We start from the raw sequence: 24216 nt of genomic DNA, 5'->3' as shown, positions 1-24216 counted from the left end.
ATGATAGCTTTGCTGGGTAAAGTAATCTAGGTTGTAGGTTCTTGCTATTCATCACTTTGAATATTTCTTGCCATTCCCTTCTGTTGAGAAATCAGCTGACAGTCATATGGGTGCTCTGTTGTAGATAACTGCTTTTCTCTTGCTGCTTTTAAGATTCTCTTTGTCTTTAACCCTCGGCATTTTAATTATGATGTGGGCCTCTTGTTTGAGACTGTGCTTCCTGGTCTTGTAAGTCTATTTCTTTCATCAGGCAGGGGAAGTTTTCTGTCATTATTTCTTCAAATAGGTTTTCAATATCTTGCGCGCTCTCCCTCTCTCTCTCCTCCTTCTGGCACTCCCATAATGAGAACGTTGGTATGCTTGAAGTTGTCCCATAGGCTCCTTACACTATCTTCAAATTTTACAATTCTTTTTTCTTTTTGCTCTTCTGATTGGATGTTTTTTGCTTCCTCATATTCCAATAGTTGATTTGAGTCTCAGAATCCTCTACTCTACTGTTGAATCCCTGTAAATTATTCTTTATTTCAGTTAGTGTATGCTTAATTTCTGACTGGTATTTTTTTGTTTTGTTTTGGGTTTTGTGTGTGTGTGTGTGTGTGTGTGTGTGTGTGTGTGTGTGTGTGTTTTATGTCTTTGACATTCTCACTAATATCCTTGAAAGTCTCACTAAGTTCCTTGGAGGTCTCAAGAAGATCCTTGAGTAACCTTATAACCATTGTTTTGAACTCTGGTATCCAGTAGCTTGCTTGCTTCCATTTCTTTCATTTGTGACATGTTTCTTTGTCTCTGTTTTTCAGCTGCTTCCCTGTGTTTGTTTCCATGTATTAGGTAGAGCTGTTATGTCTACTGTAATTGGTAAAGTGGCTTTGTGTAATAGGTGTCCTGTAGGGCCCAGTGGCTCAGCCTCCCCAATCACCTGAGTTGGGCACTCTCAGTGAGCCCTGGTGTGGACTGTGTGCACAGTCTTGTTGTAGTTGAGCCTTGACTGGCATCACTGGGAGGAATTGGCCTCCAGGCCAATTGGCTGTGAAGACCAGCCCCATCTGGTCCTCACAGAAGATCTGCTATGCAGGAGACACCCTATGGAGCAGGAATTGCTTCGGTGGGGCTTTGGTGCTGAGTCTTTCCCGTGTGGATGTGTAGAGTTGTAATCTGGTATGGTCTGAAGCTGTCCACTGTGTCACTGTTCTGGAGCCTCCTAGGATGTACAAAGTCAGTCACTGCCTAGGGCCACCCAGCAGGAACTACAGAGAGATCTGCAGATGGCTGCTACTTGTATTGGGCTAGGAAGTGCTCAAATGAGGCCTCGCTGTGAAGCAAGGCAGGGTGGTAATAATGCTGGGTCTTGAGCCTTTTACTGATAGGTGTGGGGCATGCTGACTCTAGTTGCTGTTTGCTTAAGAGATTTTGGCAAAGTCTGAAGCCTGAGCCAGGACAGGTCATTCATATGGAAAAGCAACTATAAACAGCTTGGGTGGGGCTGCAAATTAGATGGGGCAGGGTCTCAGAATCACCAGGACTGAGTGAACAGTGTGGGCCACACTGATGGAAACTCAGATATGGCTGCCCACCAGCTCAGCACAGGAACACTGACCCCTGCAAGTACCTCTGTCTGGGAGAAAGCCATCCCCGAGTTCCTGCCCCAAAGCCAGACAGTCCAGTTCCTCCCCGTATCCCTGTATGTCCCTGGATTCCCCCAAAGCCGCCGCCTGGCACTAGAGCTCAGAAGAATTGGGAAGTGTAAGCTCATGTGTGGGCCCTTTAAAAGGAACGCCTGGGACACCAGCAGCCTTGGTGAGACTCAGCCACAGTCCCCACTGGTTTTTATAGCCTGAAGTTATGGGGACTTCTCTTCCCAGCTCTGGAAACCTGTGCTGGGGGTCTGGTGTGGGGCTGGGACCCCTGCTCCTCATGGGAGGCCTTGGAGAAATCCCTTCCAATTAAAGAAAAGCCACACATGGGTGTCAGACCAGCCCGTTCCACCCCTCCGCCCCTCAGTCTCAGTGTGCCTTCTTCTTTACTAATCTAGTTGTAGGACTTCAGGTGTTTCTGAATGACGGTTGTTTTGTATTTTATTTTATTTATTTTTTTAATATATTTTATTGATTTTTTTACAGAGAGGAAGGGAGAGAGATAGAGAGTTAGAAACATCGATGAGAGAGAAACATCGATCAGCTGCCTCCTGCACATCTCCCACTGGGGATATGCCCGCAACCCAGGCACATGCCCTTGACCGGAATCGAACATGGGACCTTTCAGTCCGCAGGCCAACGCTCTATCCTCTGAGCCAAACCGGTTTCGGCTGTTTTGTATTTTAGTTGTAATTTTGATGTGGTTGTAGGAGGTGGCAAGTACCAGCATTTACCTACACCACCATATTCAAGGTTCTTCTTTAAGACTTCTTTTCCAGCTTCATCTCCTGCTCATTACTCTAAAATGTCTTCTATCTCAGGAATACTTTTTCCAAACATGCCAGGTATTTTTCAGGCTCTGTGCCTTTACCCATGCTGGGACCTCTTCCAAATGCCCTTTCTTCTAAACCTACTGAACTTATTCGCCTTTCGAATCTGACTCAAAAAACAAGAAAAAAAAAAAATAGAATCTGACTCAAATGCATTCTCCCTTCAGAAGCATTCCTTATTCCCCCAAATTCAGAACAGTTGTTTTTCCTCTGTACGCTCCCATATTACTTGTTCCTCTACACCAGGGGTGGGCCACAATGGGTTCTTAAACTGGACCGGAGGGCCGGAACAAAAGCATGGATGGAGTGTTTGTGTGAACTAATATAAAGTGAAAGTAAACATCATTACATAAAAGGGTATGGTCTTTTTTTTTTGTTTTATTCATTTCAAACAGGCCGGATCTGGCCTGCGGGCCGTAGTTTGCCCACGGCTGCTCTACACACCGTATTTCATTCCTCTGTGGGTCGATGCTAGCTGTATACATGTTTCACTTGACTAAGCTCCTGGAGAGAAGAAACCATCTTATTCATCTATCAGCTTCATTCCAGCACACTGCTTATACACAGTAGGTGCTAAATAATCCTGCCTGACTGAATGAGAGCTTCCATTCTCAACCTAATCTAGTGAATTCTTTCAGTGAGGCAGCCAATAAAGCCAAATTGTCAAACAGAACAATCCCTCTAATTTAAAGTCACATACCTAAAATGAGTCACCGACAGAAAATGTCATGGACCTGCCACTTCAAGGGGACTGGCAAGATGACTGTGTTAACACAACCCTAATTAAGACTAAAGGGCACTAAGGCAAAGAAGAGAAATAGGGAGATTAAGAAATGTGGATTCTACAGGTCACCAAATCTTCCAGCCTAGCTTGCTGTACAGGCAGCATATTCTCTCTTTGGGGTCACTGTAGGATCTAAGAATTGTAGAGCAACTAATTAGGCCATTTTGTCTATCCAGCAACTGGCTCTGCTCTAGGGTATTTAATTTCTAATTGTGGTTACATCATTTTTTATTTTCTCTAAATGAATCCACTGCATCAATCATTAAGAGAACCCCTTTAAAGAAAGGTTTAAAATTAACAACAGCAGGAAACAAATTCTCTAAATCTTCTAAATTACAATATCCACAGTCCATTTTGATGAAATTCAGCCCCACTTCTTTCAAACAATAGGTCCCATCAGAGAATAACCTCTCAGGACCAGCATGCCCTGTGACTGTTTTTCAGGAGAAAGCTTCTAGTGCCTACTTCTCATTAAAGAGCTAGTTCATGTTTGTTCACTCAGCTGTGACTACAAGTACACAGTAGTCACTATAATTTAGGTGCTAAAAAGGATTTCCACTCCTGCCCTAGTTTTGTTTTGTTTTGTTTGTTTTTTACTGATTTTTAGAGAGGGGACAGGGAGGAGGAGAAGAGGAAGAGAGATAGATGTATGAGAGAAACATCAGTGGGTTACTTCTCGTACACACTCCCCTCCCCCTGTATGCACCGCCACTGGGGAACAAACCTGCAATCTGGGCCTGTGCCCTGACTGGGAATCGAACTGGCAACCTTTCAGTGCACAGGATGACACTCCAACCAACTGACCCACACCAACCAGGGCTGCCCCTAGTTTAATAGACAAGCAGCATAGAACAATAGATACTTCCCCATCAAATCTCATTAGGCCTACCTGTTCCAAACCTTGAACTCTTAGTATCTAACTTTTCAGTATAGAAACAAGGAAAACAAGCCCTTAGAGCAAGTGTGGGGAACCTTTTTTCTGCCAAGGGCCACTTGGATATTTATTAACATCATTCTCAGGCTATACAAAATTATCAACTTAAAAATTAGCCTGCTATATTTGGTCAAACATTTAATTTACGCACCCCTAATGCCTTGGCAGGGCCAGACCAAATGATTTCATGGGCCTTATACAGCCCTCAGGCCAGACATTCCCCACCCATGCTATAGATGGTGAAAACTCTGATCCTCTTCCAAAGTTATTCCTGCTTTGATAAAAACATGTGACAGCCTGCTCTTGGATTTGCTTTGTCTTGATCCTGTATATCAGGGGTCCTCAAACTACAGCCCGTGGGCCACATGCGGCCCACCGAAAACATTTATCTGGCCCGCCGGGTGTTTTTGCTGCCACTGCCTGTTGCTTAGCAGCCGACTCGTCCCGGCCCGTGGTGCGCATGTGTGGAATGTGCGCCGCACTCTCCGACTCCCCTCCTTCTCTCTGTCTCTCCACTCCTCCTCTCAAGTCTCGGGTGTGATCGGACGAGTCACGAGCTTGCCTGTGCAGAGCCTGCGGCTGCCTGAGGACCGAGGTAAGAACAAGTTAGGATTTATTTTTTTTTTGAAGTTAGGAGGTCTATTTTTTTTATTTTGCAGTTAGTAGGGCCTTTTTTTGAAGTTAGGAGAGCCTTTTTTTTTTTGAAGTTTTGTTTTTTTACTTCAAAATAAGATATGTGCAGTGTGCATAGGAATTTGTTCATAGTTTTTTTTTAAACTATAGTCCAGCCCGCCAACGGTCTGAGGGACAGTGAACTGGCCCCGTTTAAAAAGTTTGAGGACCCCTGCTGTATATGATGGGATTCAGCATAGATGGAACCAGAATGTAGACATTAGCAAGCAAAATTCGGATATGAGGAGGAATGCAGCATCCAAACTGCTGAGTAAGAATAGTGAAGATGGCAAGCCCATAAAAGATGATGATGCAGACATGGAAACCATATATTTTGAGAGCTTTCTGAGGAGCATCTTATGAAGACATGTGGAAGACAGAATGGAGAATCAGCGCATGGAAAACAAAAATTAAAGGGCATCTAAAACCACTGTTGCTATTATTACAAAAAGTCCATAACTGCCTTAGAGTAAGGAAGAGAATTATAAGTGATCACAGTAACTTAGAAGAATCTGGGACCAGGCTGCCTAACATCTTATTTTACTTACTAGCTATCAACAAGACCACCATTTCCAGTAACAGATTCCAGGGTACTACAACCAGCCTAATTTAAATGCATCCGAGCCCTAGTTGGTCTGGCTCAGTGGATAGAGCATCAGCCTGCGGACTGAAGGGTCCCAGATTTGATTCCAGTCAGGAGCACATGCCAGAGTTGTGGACTTGGTCCCCAGTGGGGAGTGTGTGGGAGGCAACCAATCAATGATTCTCCCTCATCACTGATGTTTCTATCTCTCTCTCCCTCTTCCTTCCTCTCTGAAATCAATAAAAATATATTTTTTAAGAATAATAAAATCAATGCATTCGAAGTGCTTAAAAATTTTCAAGCTTACTTCTGAACCATAAATACATAATGTTTAAAGTATATTTATAAAATAACTCATCTCATGGATTAGAAAACTGTGGTACATCTACACGATGGAATACTATGCTGCTGTAAAAAGGAAGGAACTCTTACCATTTGCAACGTCATGGATGGAACTGGAGAGCATTATGCTAAGTGAAATAAGCCAGTCAATAAAGGAAAAATACCACATGATCTCACTCATTCATGGACAATAGAGACCATTATAAACTTTTGAACAATAATAGATACAGAGGCAGAGCTGCCTCAAACAGATTGTCAAACTGCAGCGGGAAGGCCGGGGAGGGTTGGGGGGCAGGAGGTAGGGGGGTAAGAGATCAACTAAAGGACTTGTATGCATGCATATAAGCATAACCAATGGACACAAGACACTGGGGAATAGGGGAGGCTAGGGGACTGCCTAGGGCGGGGGGATAAAATGGACACATATGTAATACCCTTTGTAATACTTTAAGCAATAAAAAAAATAAATAAATAAAATAAAATAACTCATCTCTTGTATTTAGGAAACTACTTGTTGTGTGCAAATTATTGTTAATGTTAACTCAGTAGAATTAAGCCAAAAGGCATGATTAGTAGTGGTCACAATTTTTTAGTGTAATAAATAATACACACATTTTATTCCTTAAAATAAAATACATTCAATGTAGCCCCTCTAGCCCTAGCCAGTTTTGCTCAGTGGATAGAGCATTGGCCTGTGGACCGAAGGGTTCCGGTCAAGGGCATGTACCTCGGTTGTAGGCTCCTCCCTGGCCCAGGCCCTGATCAGGCATGTGCAGGAGGCAACCAATCGATGTGTTTTTCGCACATCAATATTTCTCTTTGCCTTTCCCTCTCTTTTCCACTCTCTCTAAAAATCAATGGGGAAAAAAATATCCTCAGATGAGGATTATAAAAAACAAACAAAGATAGCACCTCTGCTTTGACAGTCCCTTCCCACCCCACCACACATCCCCACCCTTTTTCAAACCTAAACTACTGACTAAATAAATAAATAAAATAAATGAAGAGACATATCATTTCTCCTATAAAAAATTGGAGCTACCAAAACATCTGCTTCAGCCATGCCACCTGGAAGTAATCCTGATAGACTCTGGCATGCTGATGAGCAGTGGCTGCTGCAGCCTTAAGAACTTGTGGCTGAGAGTCTTCTGGAGATGGGACTTCAATGGCTCCACAACTACTATGTCCTAGAGCAACACGTTCCAAACCTTTCTAGGTCCTCAACACATCTGTGATTTGGGAGGACTATCATGATAAAAGCTAATTTTCTCTACTATTTAATTACCTTGACCTAGAAGCAAGCACATACACAGTGACTATAACCGAAGTGACACTTTTCAAAACAAACATTTCCAGTATTATTAAATCAAATGAAAAATGTAATCAAAATAGTCTCTTTAGAAAGCTATTTACTTATTTTAACATATTACCATTGCTAGAAATATTTACTAAAAAACACACACAAAAAACGCCCTAAACTCATACAACTTAACAAAAGGAAGATAAACAATCCAATCAAAAAATGGGCAAAGGGCCAAAACCGGTTTGGCTCAGTGGATAGAGCGTCGGCCTGCGGACTGAAAGGTCCCAGGTTCGATTCCGGTCAAGGGCATGTACCTGGGTTGCGGGCACATCCCCAGTAGGAGATGTGCAGGAGGCAGCTGATCGATGTTTCTCTCTCGTCGATGTTTCTAACTCTCTATCTCTCTCCCTTCCTCTCTGTAAAAAATCAATAAAATATATTAAAAAAAAAAAAATGGGCAAAGGACCTAAATAGACACCTTTCAAAAGAGGACATTCAGAAAGCCAAGAGACATATGAAAACATGCTCAAAGTCACTAATCATCCGAGAGATGCAAATCAAAACAACAATGAGGTACCATCTCACACCTGTCAGAATGGCTATCATCAACAAATCAACAAACGACAAGTGCTGGAGAGGATGTGGAGAAAAAGGAACACTCGTACACTGCTGGTGGGAATGCAGACTGGTGCAGCCACTATGGAAGACAGTATGGAGTTTCCTCAAAAAACTAAAAATGGAACTCCCATTTGACCCTGTGATCCCACATCTAGGAATATATCCCAAGAAATCAGAAACACCAATCAGAAAGGATATATGCACCCCTATGTTCTTAGCAGCACAATTCACCATAGCTAAGATCTGGAAACAGCCTAAGTGCCCGTCAGTAGATGAATAGATTAGAAAACTGTGGTACATCTACACAATGGACTACTATGCTGCTGTAAAAAAGGAACTCTTACCATTTGCAACAGCATGGATGGATCTGGAGAGCATTATGCTAAGTGAAATAAGCCAGTCAATGAAGGAAAAATACCACATGATCTCACTCATTTATGGATAATAAAGACCATTATAAACTAATGAACAAAAATAGATACAGAGGCAGAGCTGCCTCGAACAAACTGTCAAACTACAGCGGGAAGGCCGGGGAGGGTTGGGGGGCAGGAGGGGGCGGGTAAGAGATCAACCGAAGGACTTGTATGCATGCATATAAGCATAACCAATGGACATAAGACACTGCGGGGGTAGGGGAGGCCAGGGGCTTGTCAAGGGCGGGGGGGGGGGGGGAAGGAGACATATGTAATACTCTTTGTAATACTTTAAGCAATAAAACAATAAATAAATAAAATAAAAATTAAAAAAAAACAAAAAACGCCCTAACCAGTTTGGCTCAGTGGATAGAGCATCGGCCTGCAGACTGAAGGGTCCCAGGTTTGATTCCGGTCAAGGGCATGTTCCTTGGTTGTGGGCACATGCCCAGTAGGAGGTGTGCAGGAGGCAGCTGATCAGTTTCTCTCTCATCGATGTTTCTAACTCTCTATCCCTCTCCCTTCCTCTCTGTAAAAAAAATCAATTAAAAAATATATTTAAAAAATATTTATGAAACTCCTTGAGAACTGCCTTTAAAACCTACTCCATGTGAGACAGACACAAAAAGTGTCACACACCCCATTCACCAAAACAGGTGTTGCCTTGTTTGACTCTCACAGTATCTTCTGGCTGTTTCTAAAAATTAAATCCACCAAGCAAGAGTAAAGATTTGTTACTTTTGAGGATATTCAAAAAAATGGCTTAGAAGCCAAAAATGTTCTGAGCACTGACAGCATCACCAGAATAAACGTAAAAGTTGAGAACACAATTACTTGGAGGGGGCCACACTTACAAATACTGTAACTATTCCACAATTACAATGAAAGGGAAAAGATATGTGCAATATATCCCATGTGTTAAAAGTAAATTATTTTATTACTTTACAATCACACATTATATAATCATAAATTTTGGCTGGAAGAAATCTTCTAGATCATATCATCCAAACTGCTCATTTTTACATATGAGAAAACTCTAGTTTTCCACTGAGGTTAGGCAATTTTTCTCTGGTCACACAGCTGATTAGTAACAGTCAGAACTAGAAATCCAGTCACCCTGACTCTCACCATAACCTACATATCCCAATCCATACGCCTCTCCCCTTCCCTGTTCCTGTTTTCTTTCAAAGGGAAAGGAGATCCCTGGGGGCACTAAAACACACCAAGAATGGTTCTAAAACCCAGCAGCTGAGAAACAATGGTTTATGACCAGGACCTCTGTGCAGTTGCCTTAGGGGTATGAGCCACTGTTTAGTTCAAAGGAGTTCTGGGTACTCTATCTCAGACTAGGGATCGGTGAAACCTTTGGACACTCCCCCCACAGATAGGAGAATATGTTTATTAAACCTCTTGCCTACCTCTCTGCAGTAACCCATTTGCCTCAAGTAATTGAAAGAAGGTTACTATGAAGAATCCAGAACAGAGCAGGGGGAGTATGTAGTAGAGTTCCTGTTCAAGAAAAAGCTGACCTATGAAAAAGCAGAGAGCAGGAACTATCTGACTTACCTCCTAGTGGAGCTTCCGCACGCTCGGAAGAAAGTGATCCCTGGCAGTCTGGCTTAGAATTAGCCTTTACCCAGAGAAGGGGCAAAGGGACAGGAAGGCTTGTTCATTCCCTCATTCCTCCCACTGTTGGTCAGCTCAGTCTCACATCATCCCAGGCAGCCCCAGCGTTCTGCAGCTCAGACAGCAACCGGAAGGGAAGCCACACAGTCCAGGTCAATGGGTGAGTCAGTGGCAAAGCAGGAAGAGTCACTGCGGCAGAAATTCTGGCCTCCTCTGGCAAGATTGACAAACCACACCCACCCCTGGTCAACACTTGGGAGGCCCTGCCCTATTAGAATTCTGGTCTATGAAGCAGGAAAGGTCGCTGTTCAGGAGACTCCATACCATCCTCATTTCTAGGGTGTTTCTCCTAACAAAAACTTGCCATGGTTTTCTTCTGCCTAAAGCATCACATCTAAATTCTTTGGCTTAATTTTCCAAGTCCTCCATTACATGGCCTCAAGTCATTTATTCAACCTTATTTCCCATTATTCCAGTGTACACTCTGAACTAATTAAGCCAGTCTTCCCACTTCTCTTGGCATGAGCCAAGCCCTTTCTCATTCCATGCCTTCAGTTATCCAGCAGTGTTAAATTCAAACACCTTCAGGACTTAGGCAGGTAACAGAAATAAATGCTCCAGTGAAGCATATGGTAGAACAACACAGTGCTGCCCCCACCTAAAGGAAATTAAATATTTTAAGTCAAATACTTATGTAATATTTCACTGTGAGCATTGCAATCACATTTTAAGTAGCTATCAATACTCTTTCTAGCTTTCAAGTGAGGAAACTTCCCCCACGTTAGACAGCTGGCAAAATGCTGGGAATTCTCTAGGCCTGTCTGAAGCAAGAGCTCTAAACTATTAGGCTTCCAAATAGTACAAACACTATGGCAAATACACAGCTTTAAACTCTGAAGAAGAAATTCCATTTTCATGATATATGACCTTAAAAGTGGGATGGGAAGCCCAAAGAGTGGCTTATCTAACCATATTGCAACTACCTCAAATTCTGTCCACCTGCCTGCCAAAGTCATCCCTAGTTACTCCAGGTCCTACTGAGTTCCCTCTTAATTCCCATACGGCTTACAGTTAGACAACACAATCGAATACTAAATTACACACTGTCATGCAAAACTGAATACTGATTCCATGTGTTCCTTAGCTTCACTAATCAAACTACTTATTAATCTAATTAGCTCTACCAAAAAGGTTTAGCCTGAATCTAATCAAGAGGAAACAATCATACAAACCCAAATTAAGAGACATTCTGCAAAAATCTAACTTGAAGTCTTCAAAAATGTCAATGCTATAATAAACTAAAAGGTATTTAAGAGTAAGAGATTAAAGAACTGTTCAAGGTCAAAGGAGAGTAGAGGCATGACAAAATCTTTTTTTTTAAATATATTTTATTGATTTTTTACAGAGAGGAAGGGAGAGGGACAGAGAGTCAGAAACATCGATGAGAGAGAAACATCGATCAGCTGCCTCCTGCACATCCCCTACTGGGGATGTGCCCGCAACCAAGGTACATGCCCTTGACTGGAACTGAACCTGGAACCCTTCAGTCCGCAGGCCGACGCTCTATCCACTGAGCCAAACCGGTCAGGGTGGCATGACAACTGATCCTTCAATCAAAGCTGAATTGGAAAAAAAATCTATGAAAGACATCATTAGGAAAACTTGAGAAATCTAAACAATTACTATATACTGGATGTATTGAATCAGTATTAAATTTCCTTGGGTGCTAATTGTATTGTGGTTATATAGAACATATTTTGGTTTTTAGGAAATAGTTACTGAAGTGCTTAGGACGAAGTAACATGATATTCATATCTAACAGTCAAAAGGTTCATAAAATGAAGGATAGAGAGCAAATTTGGCAAAATGTTAACAACTGGTGAATCTAGATGAAGAGTATGTATGTTACATTATTTTTGTAAATTATCAGTATGTTTAAACATACATGAGTATATAAATATTTGTATGTTATTCCTATAAAGTCTCTGTAGTTTTTAACAGCTGTTGAGGAGGGAAATCCTGAACTATATAACTCTCTACATAGTCATCTCGGTGAGAGATATAATAGGCACTCATTACATTACATAGTTGATCACTGTCTAAGGAAACTGGGCTTTGGAAGTCAGCAACTGGACAAAGTCCACTTTGCAACAGTTGATCAGGGGTGCAGTGGCACACTCTTAGGGAGCAAGAGGTTCCCCCAAACTTACATCGTCACACCACGGGAAAGAGAGAAAAGAAGGCAATCAAAGCTATTATTACCTCACCTCATCACTGAGGTCACTCGACAAATGACCACTTACAGGGCAGAAAGCAATTGCTACCCACACACAGGACCAAGAGCTGGGATCACAAACACCTGACAGCCTGTAAAACAAGTGTCTCTGGCCAGTCACAGGAAAGTACCCAAGTGGTCAAATAAATATGCCTGAAACATATGCGGTCTTTACTCCTCACCACATAAACCTGTCCTCAGCTACAATAGGCAGAAGAAATTTACAAGGCTAAATCAATGGCATTTCCTGCACTGTCTTCAAAGACATTGGCCCTGAAATAGGACAGAAAGGGCAGCTGCCACAGCTACCAACAGAGGTCTCAACCCAGGAAGCATGCCGTGCAATATGCCCTCTCTCCCTTCTACAACTAGATCATTATACTTCAACCAAGTGGTCCCTTATTAGGATGAATGACTACCCAATGGCTAAGCCTTAACCTTGACTCTCTCCTTCCCTCACTGACAGCCTAGATCAGTGATGGCGAATCTTTTGAGCTCAGCGTGTCAGCATTTTGAAAAACCCTAACTTAACTCTGGTGCCGTGTCACATATAGAAATTTCTTGATATTTGCAACCATAGTAAAACAAAGACTTCTATTTTTGATATTTATTTTATATATTTAAATGCCATTTAACAAAGAAAAATCAACCAAAAAAATGAGTTCGCGCGTCACCTCTAACATGCGTGTCATAGGTTCGCCATCACTGGCCTAGATACTGCCCTTGCCAGGTAAGTCCTCCCCTAATTTAGCAGAAGGAATAGTCAAAACTATTTCCCCCTCCACATCCTCCCCTGCCAGAACCGGTTTGGCTCAGTGGATAGAGCGTCGGCCTGCAGACTCAAGGGTCCCGGGTTCGATTCCAGTCAAGGGCATGTACCTTGGTTGCGGGCACATCCCCAGTGGGGGGCGTGCAGGAGGCAGCTGATCGATGTTTCTCTCTCATCGATGTTTCTGGCTCTCTATCACTCTCCTTTCCTCTCTGTAAAAAATCAATAAAATATATTTTAAAAAAAACAACACAAAAACTATTTCACCCAAATCTTCATTAACTGGACTAAGAGCTATAGTGGGATAACATCGAGCTTGCTTCTAAAACCTACCATGTTCAGCATTTTTTACCAAAGACAGAATGAAAACATATAAGGCCTGATTGCTGAGCTTTGGAATTCTAAACTGTGAAGGACAAGAAATAAAATGTTTTTAGATTTGATCTGGCAAAAAGATCTTAACAGGTTTGGTAGTATCAAAATAACAAGATACAAGTTAACAGGACTAAATATAAATCCCTACATTTCAAATAAAACAAATCAACCAAACTAACATAGAATAGTGGATACCTGGTATAGCAGGTCATATTAAACCAAAAGGTTGCCTTAGGGGGAAAAAAGGCTGCCTATAATGGGAGGTAGAGGAGGCTGTTACTATATATGTATACTCTCAATGAACCATGAATCTGACAGAGCTCCCCAAGACATCAATGCTTGTTTTGCTACTCAGGCTCAGATGGAGTGAGCAACCATGTGTGACCACCTTTGAAAGGCAAAGTCAGAGTACATGCAGAGAAGAATGACAATCTTAGTGAAGGATCTGAAAGTCATACTGTGGCAAATGTGAGGGAAGAACTACATATGTCACACCGGGGAGAACATGAAAATCTTTTTTCAAATACAGGCATTTTTATCACACAAATGAAGAAAAAAATTTTGTGTCCTCCTCCAAGAAGGCAAAACTAGAACTAGTGAGTGGAAGCTATAGGAAGACAGATTTTGCTTTGACATAGGGAAGAACTTTCAGAATAATAAAGACCTTAAAAATGTGGATTCTATAACAGAATTCTTGGACTAAAACACCAACTCCACCACTTTACAAACTGTATATGGCTTTGGGTAGATTACTCCATTTCCTTGCCCATTAAAGGGAATAGTAATAATAATACTTACCTCATCGAGCTTTGTGAAGCAGTTCATGTAAAATGCTTAGAACAGTTCCTGACTCACAATAAATGATGGAAAAAAAAAAAAGTTAGCTACTGCTATTACTGACTGTAGTATAAGGAACCAGATAACCCAAAAATGTTCCTACTAAATATGGCTGCAAATATAATAATGCTTAGAAAATATAATAAACATCCTTTTAGACTGTGCCAGTAAGTTCTTCTCTCTCAGGTTGACACTTACCCTGTTATGCTCTGCTCTGTGATACTACGGTTTGGACTCCACCAATTCCATTTCACCTTTGCCAGCTGGGGCTCCTGGTTAGGTTCTGTAAATAGGAGTACTAAAGGGAAAACGGAAGGCAGGAGGAAGCTACAGAGGACTTCCTCCTGTGGCTTGCTGTTTCTTGACAACAGCTGTTGGGTCCTCCTGGCTCTTTCTAAACTCCCAGAACCAGCTTCATTGTGCCCTTCAGAGGCATCAATACTAGTTGGACAGGGCTCAACCAAACCTGACTCCTCCGGGCCCCTCCTGTGAGCTCCCTGAGATACCAGCAGCACCAGGCAACCCCCTCTCCTCAGAGAATCAGGGCACAGTTAACACCAGATCCCTCCAGACTTCTAGGTTCTGATAGCCTCAACTTTTTTCCTCCCTTTGTTTTTCAGTCCTAATAGGTAACTGCTTCGTGCAGTTATATCAAAAAGTTAGTTTAAGACTCCCTTTTGGCTTTTGCAACCTCCTACAAGAGTTTAAACTAATTCCCTTGACTAAGTTCATTCTATTAAAATAGCTACATGCGTGCCCTGCTGGTGTGGCATAATGGGTGAGCGTCGACCCAGGAACCAAGAGATCATGGTTAGATTCCCAGTCAGAACACATGCCCAGGTTGCAGGTTTGGTCCCAGGTGTGGGGTGTGCAGGAAGTAGGCAATCGTGATGTTTCTCTCTCATCAATGTTTCTACCTCTCTATCCCTCTCCCTTCCTCTCTCTCTCTAAAAATCCTATATAATAAAAGGCTAATATGCAAATTGTCCCCTTGGGTGTTTGACCAACCAGGAATTCAACCACTCACTATGATGTGTGCTGACCACCAGGGGGCGGTGTAGAATGAAGGCAGCCCCCAATCAGCCCTGATTGCCAGCCAGGCCTAGGGACCCTACCCGTGCATGAATTTCGTGCACCAGGCCTCTAGTCAATAATAATTTTTAAAATCTCATAAAATAGCTACATGTGATTTCTGTTTTCTTATTGGATCCTAACTGATATATAAATTGAGTCACAAGAAAGTAAGGGAAATCCCAGGAACCAGAAATAAAGAAGCTGAAAACTGTATTAGTGAGCTGATGGCATAACTTTCATAGCAGTATAAGGTATTTATGAACTGTTCATAGTCCAGGAGACAGCTCTTGAGTCCTCAAAAAGCAACTGAGATCCCTGAATAAAGGCTGATACCTACAGTAAAAATAAAGACCAGGGAGTCCAGCTGGTGTGGCTCAGTGGTTGAGCATCCACCTATGAACCAGTAGGTCATGGTTTGATTCCTGGTCAAGGCACATGTCTGGGTTGCAGGCTCGATCCCAACTGGGGGCATGCAGAAAGCAGTCAATCAAAGATTCTCTCTCATCACTGATGTTTCTCTCTCTCTCCCTCTCCCTTCCTCTCTGAAATCAATAAAAAAAAACAAACATATTTGAAAAAATATAGATTAGGGAAAATATCTCTCCACAAGGAAATAAGGATTCTTGCCAAGGTTACCTAGCAAAGTGGGAGGAAAAAAAAATCTAGGAATTCAAAACCACAGGTGTGTACATGAGATGGATTTGAAGTTAAAATTTATACTAAGCTTAAGCCCTGGAAATTTACAGGTAAGAAAAAAATTACACACATTTTGGTCCCAGATTGCCAATAGCCTTGAGTGCCCAACAGAAGTACACACAAAGTTGCTCCAGAAGATAAACAAATGGCCAATAATATAGGAAAGATGTTTAACATCATCAGTCATCAGGAAAATGTAAATTAGAACCACAATGAGAAACTACTACACCTCCATGAAAATGGCTCAAACTAAAAAGACTGACAATACCAAGTGTGTTGGTAAGAGCATGAAGCAACTGGAACTCTCATACTACTATGGGAACATAAAATGGTACAACCACTTTGGAAAACTGGTAATTTCTTTAAAAAGTGGACATTCATCTGCAATATGACCCAGACATTCAATATGAAAAGACAGGAAAATATAGTATATCTACTCAAAAATTTGTACATGGATACCCACAGCAACTTTATTCACAATAGCAAGAAGCGAAAAACAACCCAAAAGTTCATCAACAGTGAACAATATAACAATATTGTGTGATATAGCCATACAAGATTACTGCTTAGCAAAAGAAGGTAAATTACTGTTATATGCAACTAAGTAGATAAATCTCAAATGCATTATAGTACATAAAAGAAACCAGATTCAAGAGTACATACTGTATAAAAAGAAAAACAGATACAAAACTGTATGATTTGACTTATATAAAATTCTAGAACATGCAAATTAATCTACAGTGGTTTCTGGGGCCTAGGTGAGGAAAAGATGTACTGTAAAGAGGTATGAAGAGCCGAAACCGGTTTGGCTCAGTGGATAGAGCGTCGGCCTGCGGACTGAAAGGTCCCAGGTTCGATTCCGGTCAAGGGCATGTACCTGGGTTGCGGGCATATCCCCAAGTAGGAGATGTGCAGAAGGCAGCTGATCGATGTTTCTCTCTCATCGATGTTTCTAACTCTCTATCTCTCTCCCTTCCTCTCTGTAAAAAATCAATAAAATATATTAAAAAAAAAAAAGAGGTATGAAGAAACTTTTGGGAGTGATGAAGATGCTCTATATCTTTTCTTTTAGTTTCAATTTTTTAATTGTGGTAAAACACACATAACAAATTTACCATATTAATATTTTTAATTGAGTTGGGGGAAGGGAAAGGGGAAGAGGAGGGATTTGATGTCCACTTATTTATGCATTCATTGATTGTCTCTTGTATGTGCCCTGACCATGAATGGAACCCTAAACCTTGGCATATCGGGATGACATTCTAACCAACTGAGCTACCTGGCCAGGTCTACCATATTAATATTTTTTAAGTGCACAGTTCAGTGGTATTAAATACCTTCATAATATTGTACAACCATCACCACCATCCATCTCTCTTAATCTTTTCATCTTGTAAAACTGAAATTGTATACCCACTAAATAATAATTCCTCATTCTCCACTCTCCCAGTCCCTGGAAAACACCATTCTATTTTCTATTTCTGTGATTTTTGACTACTCGAGGTAACTCTTATAAGTGGAATTATTCATTTGTACTTTTATGACTGACTTATTTCACTTAACGTAATGTCTTCAAGGTTCATCCATCTTACAGCATATGTCAGAATTTCTTTTCTTTTTAAAGGTTAAATAACATTTCACTGTATGTATACACCACATTTTGCTTATCTATTCATCAGTTGATGGGCACAAGTTGCTTCCATGTTTTAGTTACTGTAAGTAATGTTGCTATGAACATAGGTATACAAATATCTCTTTGAGACTCTGCTTTCAGCTTTGAGAGGGGAATATACCTAAAAGTGGAATTGTGGGATCACATAGTAGATCTAGTTTTAAATTTTGAGGCACCACCATACTGTTGTACACAGTGGCTATTCTATTTTACATTCCCACCAACAGTGCACAAAGGTTCCAATTTCTCTACATCCTAGTAACCATCATAATGGGTATGAGATAGATTTCACTGTAGTTTTGTTTATTTCGTTAATCCTCACCAGAGGATACTTTTCCGTTAATTTTTTAGAGAAAGTGGAAGGAAGGGGGGGAGAAAAAGAGAGAGAGAAACATCGATGTGAGAGAGACACATGGATTGGTTGCCTCCTGCACACACCCTGACAGGGGCCAGGGGCCTGCAACCGAGGTACATATCCTTGACTGGAACTCGAACCCGCGGCCCTTTGGTGCACAAGCTAACGCTCTAACCAGTGAGCAACCGGCAAGGGCTCACTGTAGTTTTTAATTCGTAATTCTCTAATGATTAGTGATACTGAGAATTTTTCATATGCTTATTGGCCATCTGTGTATCTTTCTTGGAGAAATGTCTATTAATGTCCTTTGCCATTTTTGAATTAGGTATACAGATAGAATAGGCTAATTTTTAAGTTGATAATTTTGTTTGGTTTTTTATTGTTTAGTTTTAGAACTTCTCTATATATTCTGGATATTAATCCCTTATCAGATATATAATTTGCAAATATTTCCTCCCATTCTATAGGTTGCCTTTTTATCATGTTGCATGTCTTTTGATGCACAATTTTTAAAATATTTTCATAAAGTCCAGTGTGTTATTTCTTTTGCGGTTTCTGCCTTTGACGTTATATCCAAAATATCATTACCAAATCCAATGTTATGAAGCTTCTATCATATGTATTAAGAGTTTTATAGTTTTAAGTCTTACAGTTAGGTCTTTGGTCCAATTAAGTTAACTTTTATTTTTTTATATATTTTTATTAATTTCAGGGAGGAAGGAAGAGGGAGAGAGAGATAGAAACATCAATGATGAGAGAAAATCATCAATTGGCTGCCTCCTGCATGCTCCCCAATGGGGATCAAGCCCACAACCTGGGCATGTGCCCTTGACTAGAATCAAACCTGAGACCCTTGAGTCTACAGGTTGACACTTTATACACTGAGCCAAACCAGCTAGGGCTAGTTAACTTTTATATATGGTGTTAGGTGAGGGTCCAACTTTATTCTTTTCCATGTGAATATCCAGTTTTCCCAGCACTATTTTTTGAAAAAACTGTCCTTTCCCACTGAAGGTCTTGGAACCCTTATCAAAAATCATTTGACGATATTTTAGAGCAGGTGGGGAACATCCGGGCCATGGGCCACATAAGGCCCATGAAATCATTTGGTCCGGCCCTGCCAAGGCGTTAGGGGTGAGTAAATTAAGTTTTGACTCAATATAGCAGGCTAATTTTTAAGTTGATTAATTTTGCATGGCCCACAAATAATGTTACAAATATCTAAATAGCCCTTGGTAGAAAAAATGATTTCCCCACCCCTGTTTTAGAGGGTTTATTTCTGGGTTCTCTATTTTTTTCCATTGTTGAATATGTCTATTTTTATACTAGTACCACACAGTTTTAACTATTGCTACTTTATAGTAAGTTTTGAAATCAGGGATTGTGAGTCCTCCAGCTTTGTTCTTTTTCAATGTGTTCGCTATTTGGGGTATGTTGAGATTTCATATAAATTTTAGTATGGCCAAAACCGGTTTGGCTCAGTGGATAGAGCGTCAGCCTGCGGACTGAAGGGTCCCGGGTTCGATTCCGGTCGAGGGCATGTACCTGGGTTGCCGGCACATCCCCAGTAGGAGATGTGCAGGAGGCAGCTGATCGATGTTTCTCTCTCATTGATGTTTCTAACTCTCTATCTCTCTCCCTTACTCTCTGTAAAAAATCAATAAAATATACTTTAAAAAAAAAAAAAAATTTTAGTATGGGTTTTTCTACTTCTGCAAAAAAACAAAACAAAACAAAACAAAAAAACCCTGCTAGGATTTTGATAGGGATTGGTTTGATACCACAAGCATCAGGCAAGACCCTCTCCTCAGAGAATCAGGATGCAGCTAACAAATAAGAGTGCCGTAGGTAGTATTGACATCTTAATAATATATATCTTTCAATTCATGAACATAAAATGTACTTCTATTTGTCTTCTTTAATTTCAGCAATGTTTTGGAGTTTTCACTGTATAAATCTTTCACCTTTTTGGTTAATTTCTAAATATTTATTATTTTTTATGCTATTGGAAATGGAATTGTTCATGTAATTTCATTTTCAGATTGTTCATTGTTAATGTATAGAAATGCAACTGATTTTTGTGTTTTGACACTGTGTCCTGCTACTTTGCTGAATTTATTAGTTTTAGCAGTTTTTTTGTGGAATCTTCAGAGTTTTCTGTATGTAAGATCATATACTATGTGAACGGAGATCATTTTACTTCTTCCTTTCCAATTTCGATGCCTTTTCTTTCTTTTTCGGGCCTAAATTGATATGGCTAGATTTTTCAGTACAATTAGTGATAGCTTTAAAGAATTGTTGCAACTTCATAAATTCCCCATTGCTTGTTGTAAGACTTACTAGTAAATTGGATTTTGTTTTTCAGTCTTTGCAGTTTTCAAGCAATCTTAACTATTGAAAGCAGTGCCTTCTTCTAGGTGTACACCTTTGTCAAAACTCTTTTTCCTTTAAAGTTAATTTACATAAATTACACCTAAGCAAAGCTGATTTAAAAAAAAACAAAAAAAAAACTACTCTTGGGCCCTGACCAGTTTGGCTCAGTGGATAGAGCGTCAGCCTGCAGACTGAAGGGTCCCGGGTTCGATTCCAGTTAAGGGCATGTACCTTGGTTGCGGGCACATCCCCAGTGGGGGGTGTGCAGGAGGCAGCTGGTTGATGTTTCTCTCTCTCATCGATGTTTCTAACTCTCTATCCCTCTCCCTTCCTCTCTGTAAAAAATCAATAAAATATATATTTTTTTAAAAACTACTCTTGGGCCGAAACCGGTTTGGCTCAGCGGATAGAGCGTCGGCCTGCGGACTGAGGGGTCCCGGGTTCGATTCCGGTCAAGGGCATGTGCCTGGGTTGCGGGCACATCCCCAGTGGGAAGTGTGCAGGAGGCAGCTGATCGATGTTTCTCTCTCATCGATGTTTCTGACTCTCTATCTCTCTCCCTTCCTCTCTGTAAAAAATCAATAAAATATATTTTAAAAAAATAAAAATAAAAATAAAAAACTACTCTTGGGAGAACTGACCTTAACACACACTACATAAAATTATCGTAGATGCTGCACCTCTGAATACGAGCTTACCACAATTACAAAATACTTGAGGAAATAATTTATCATGAGCAAGAGTTGGTTACAACAAATGGCAGGATTATAACTCTAAAAAATTTAGATAATTGAACAATATGACAGAGACTATAATTTAAATTTATTTTAAATTATTATAACATAAAATGAATTAAAAACAAAGATACCATAAAAAACAGATAGATTTGAAAATGAACCAAAGAATATGTCTAAAAATAAAAATAAGAACTCAAAAAACAAATTAAATCTAGCTGAAGAGTATATCAGCATGCAAAGATAAAGGTTATAGAAATATAGAGATGAAAATTATGAAAGAGTAAGAGATGTGGAGGACAGAATAAGGAGGTTTAATTTAAGTTAAATATGAGAGGCACTATTTAAAGAGATAATGATGGGGAATTTTTACAAAACTGATGAAAGATATGAAAACTCAGGTTGAAGAATCACTATAAACTTCCAACAGGATAAAATTAAATCGACACCCTGTATTGAAACTACAGAACACAAATGACAAAAAAAAAAATCTTTTAAATATTCAGAAAGAAAGGCAAATTACCTACAATGAAGTAATAAACTGTCAGCATAGTTTTCAAGAGTAAAAGCCAGAATTTCAGTGGAATAACATTTTCAAAGTGCTCAGAGAAAATAATTGGAAACCTAATACCCAGCTAAATTATCAATCAAGACTGAAGAGGAAGTAAAGATATATTCCAACATGAGTGTTTATCACCAACAGACCCTCACCAAAGAAAACACATGAAGGTCTTATCTATCTGTTTGATGCAAAAGAAATAAATAACTCGCAACAAAGAGTGGTGAAAAAAATAAAATAAATGTAGCCCTGGCCAGTGTGGCTCAGTTGGTTGAGCATCATCCCATGCACCAAAAGGTCACTGGTTTGATTCCCAGTAAGGGCACATGCCCTGGGTTGAAGGCTGGATCTCCAGTAGGAGGCATGCAGGAGGCAGCCAATTGATATCTGTTTCATCAATGTTTCTCTCTCTCCCTCTCCCTTTTTCTCTAAAAAAAAAAAAAAAAAAATTAAAAAAAAAATTTAAAAAATAAAACCAGAAAAGAAGAAAAAAAGAGTAAATATATACAGGTAAAATGAATCACTGACCGCACAAAACAGTAATTATTACTAATTAGAATTGTTCAACATTGATGTTAACTGCCTTTGGGAACACCTAGTTTCATTTATAGAAGTGCTTATTTTTTATATAGATAACACCTTTTAATATTTTTCGTGTACAGGAGGCAAGAGGCTGAAATAAATGACCCCTAAGATACCTACTGACCATAGATAGGGTTTTATCAATTAGACACAAAACATTCCCTCAGCAGCTCTTTTTGGCCATCTGAGGCAGGGCTTTGTCCCTATCCCAACAGTTCTAGAACTCCAGTCTTACTTCTTAGGCATTCTTCCCACTCCCATATTCCATAAACAAATAAAAACAAAAAACATTCTAAATAGAAATGTTTCTTATGTGAGCTTTGGGACAATATCTTTTAGTTTGGGGGGGAGGGGAGCTTTTGGCTTTAGATTAAGATTCATCAGCCAAAACCGGTTTGGCTCAGTGGATAGAGCGTCGGCCTGCGGACTGAAAGGTCCCAGGTTCGATTCCGGTCAGGGGCGTGTACCTGGGTTGCGGGCACATCCCCAGTAGGAGATGTGCAGGAGGCAGCTGATCAATGTTTCTCTCTCATCGATGTTTCTAACTCTCTCTCTCCCTTCCTCTCTGTAAAAAATCAATAAAATATATTTTTAAAAAAAAAAGATTCATCATTTGCTTCCACTTGGGCCTCCTAAGTAATGTGCCTCTTCCGCTACAAGAGGAAATAAATACCACGCTGGAACGGAAAAAGGGGGAACGCACACTCACCCCTGCTGACTGAAAGCTCCTTGATGTGATCTGAACATTCCCTCCAGATTCCCATCTATTCACCTCAGATGAATATACAGATCTCCACAATTCCCTTCCCATCGAAGGTTCTGCCCACACACACAGTTACACATCTGACAACCCACAACTTTGGCAATACAAGACTAGGCAACAGACACCAGAGGGCAAAGCCGGCATTAAAGCAGGTAAATATTCTAACTCTGTCAGGAAGCAGTTCCATTCCAGGCAAGAGGAGAGCATAATACAGAGGTCCAAACGCCACTGAACGAAGATAGAAAGGCCAGGCTCCTATCCCCTTTCGGCCCCCAAAAGCTCATTCATTTCAAAGTAAGTAATGACCACGCCAACGTTTCGTATCGCATAGGCATGAGGATACCAGGACAGAGGACGCTGCCTAGAAGGGCAACATGCGGACGCTCTGAGGACGCGGACGAACGCTGCTGCCGCGGGGTGAAGTGAGGGGCGCCCAGAGGGCTCCTTCCCACCCACCGCCTTCGCGCAGGCACTCTGCAGTCACAAACCTGCGCTCTCCAACACGCTTCCACTAAACACCGTGCCTGCCTTCACCCTTAAAACCACCCCAGGAAGTAGGAAACGCAGGTAAATTCGCTGTTTACATACATGAGAAGGGACGCTTAAAATAAAGTGGCTGGTCCAAGACAACCTGCACCCCCACACAAGCCTCTTTCCTCCCCTCCCGTCCTCATTGAGGCCCAGCCCCCCAGGCCCCAGCACAGCCCACCACGGACTAGCTGGGTAGCCCTGGCCGAGCTAAACCTCAGATTTCCCCATCTGTAATACACTATAAGGTTGTTCGGAATATTTTTTAAATGACCCATCTAAAGGGTGTGGCGCAGTGTCTGGCACGTAGTTGCTCAGAAATGTTTATCCCTACTACGCATTACTAATAACAATAGGCAAAGACTTCCCATTACAAGACCCCCTCGTCACAAGCACGTCAGAAACCTGCATTTCCCCCCGCCCCCCACCGCCACCCACAAGATCGCCCTCAGACGTCATCTTACAGACACGCCCCCAAACAGGCCGCCCGGCCCCTCCCCCGCCCACAGACCCCTCTCCCCACAAACCTTACCCCGGATCGATTCTCCTCCACCAGACTCCGTTACGAAAGGGGCCCTCTGCTCGCACCCGCCTCTCCAGCAACCCCTCCAGACCTGGGCATTCCTGGGGGCCCCGAGGCTGAACGCCAGCCGCGGCCCGCGCCGGTTACCGGGCCGCGCGCTCCCGCCGGCCTCCGCTTCCTCCGGATCGAGTTCGACGCGGGCCCGCGCCAGCCCTGTGAGCGCACAGTTAGTTTAAACGCTGGCTCCGCCCCCTCGCCCGGAGCTCTGATAGGCTCCGGGAGCTGGTGTGCTCGCCGGGCACGCTTGAGGACCCGGGAAAAGGAAGTGCGAGGGCCACTGGGAAAAAAGAAGGGGTGTCACCACT

At 41.4% G+C, this 24216-nt stretch overlaps 1 protein-coding gene across 9 annotated transcripts in view; it reads right to left on the bottom strand.

The window, feature by feature from the left end:
- The window catches only part of NUMA1 (nuclear mitotic apparatus protein 1), a 92894-nt gene extending 68735 nt beyond the window's left edge, over positions 1-24159 (bottom strand). For 4 of the 9 annotated variants that reach the window (XM_059708576.1, XM_059708588.1, XM_059708575.1 and 1 more), the window contains exon 1: positions 23861-24159. The gene's annotated coding sequence lies outside the window, so the exon portion shown is untranslated. Of the gene's footprint in view, positions 1-9676; positions 9875-23855 lie in introns of those variants that run through there. The other 5 variants (XM_059708579.1, XM_059708578.1, XM_059708590.1 and 2 more) reach the window with 2 other exon arrangements.
- Positions 24160-24216: the final 57 nt, after the last annotated feature.

This window comes from Myotis daubentonii, chromosome 9, assembly GCF_963259705.1.
Source record: "Myotis daubentonii chromosome 9, mMyoDau2.1, whole genome shotgun sequence".
NCBI lineage: Eukaryota > Metazoa > Chordata > Mammalia > Chiroptera > Vespertilionidae > Myotis > Myotis daubentonii.
The sequence above is the reverse complement of the archived record's forward strand: the minus strand, read 5'-3'. Positions and strand labels throughout refer to the sequence as shown.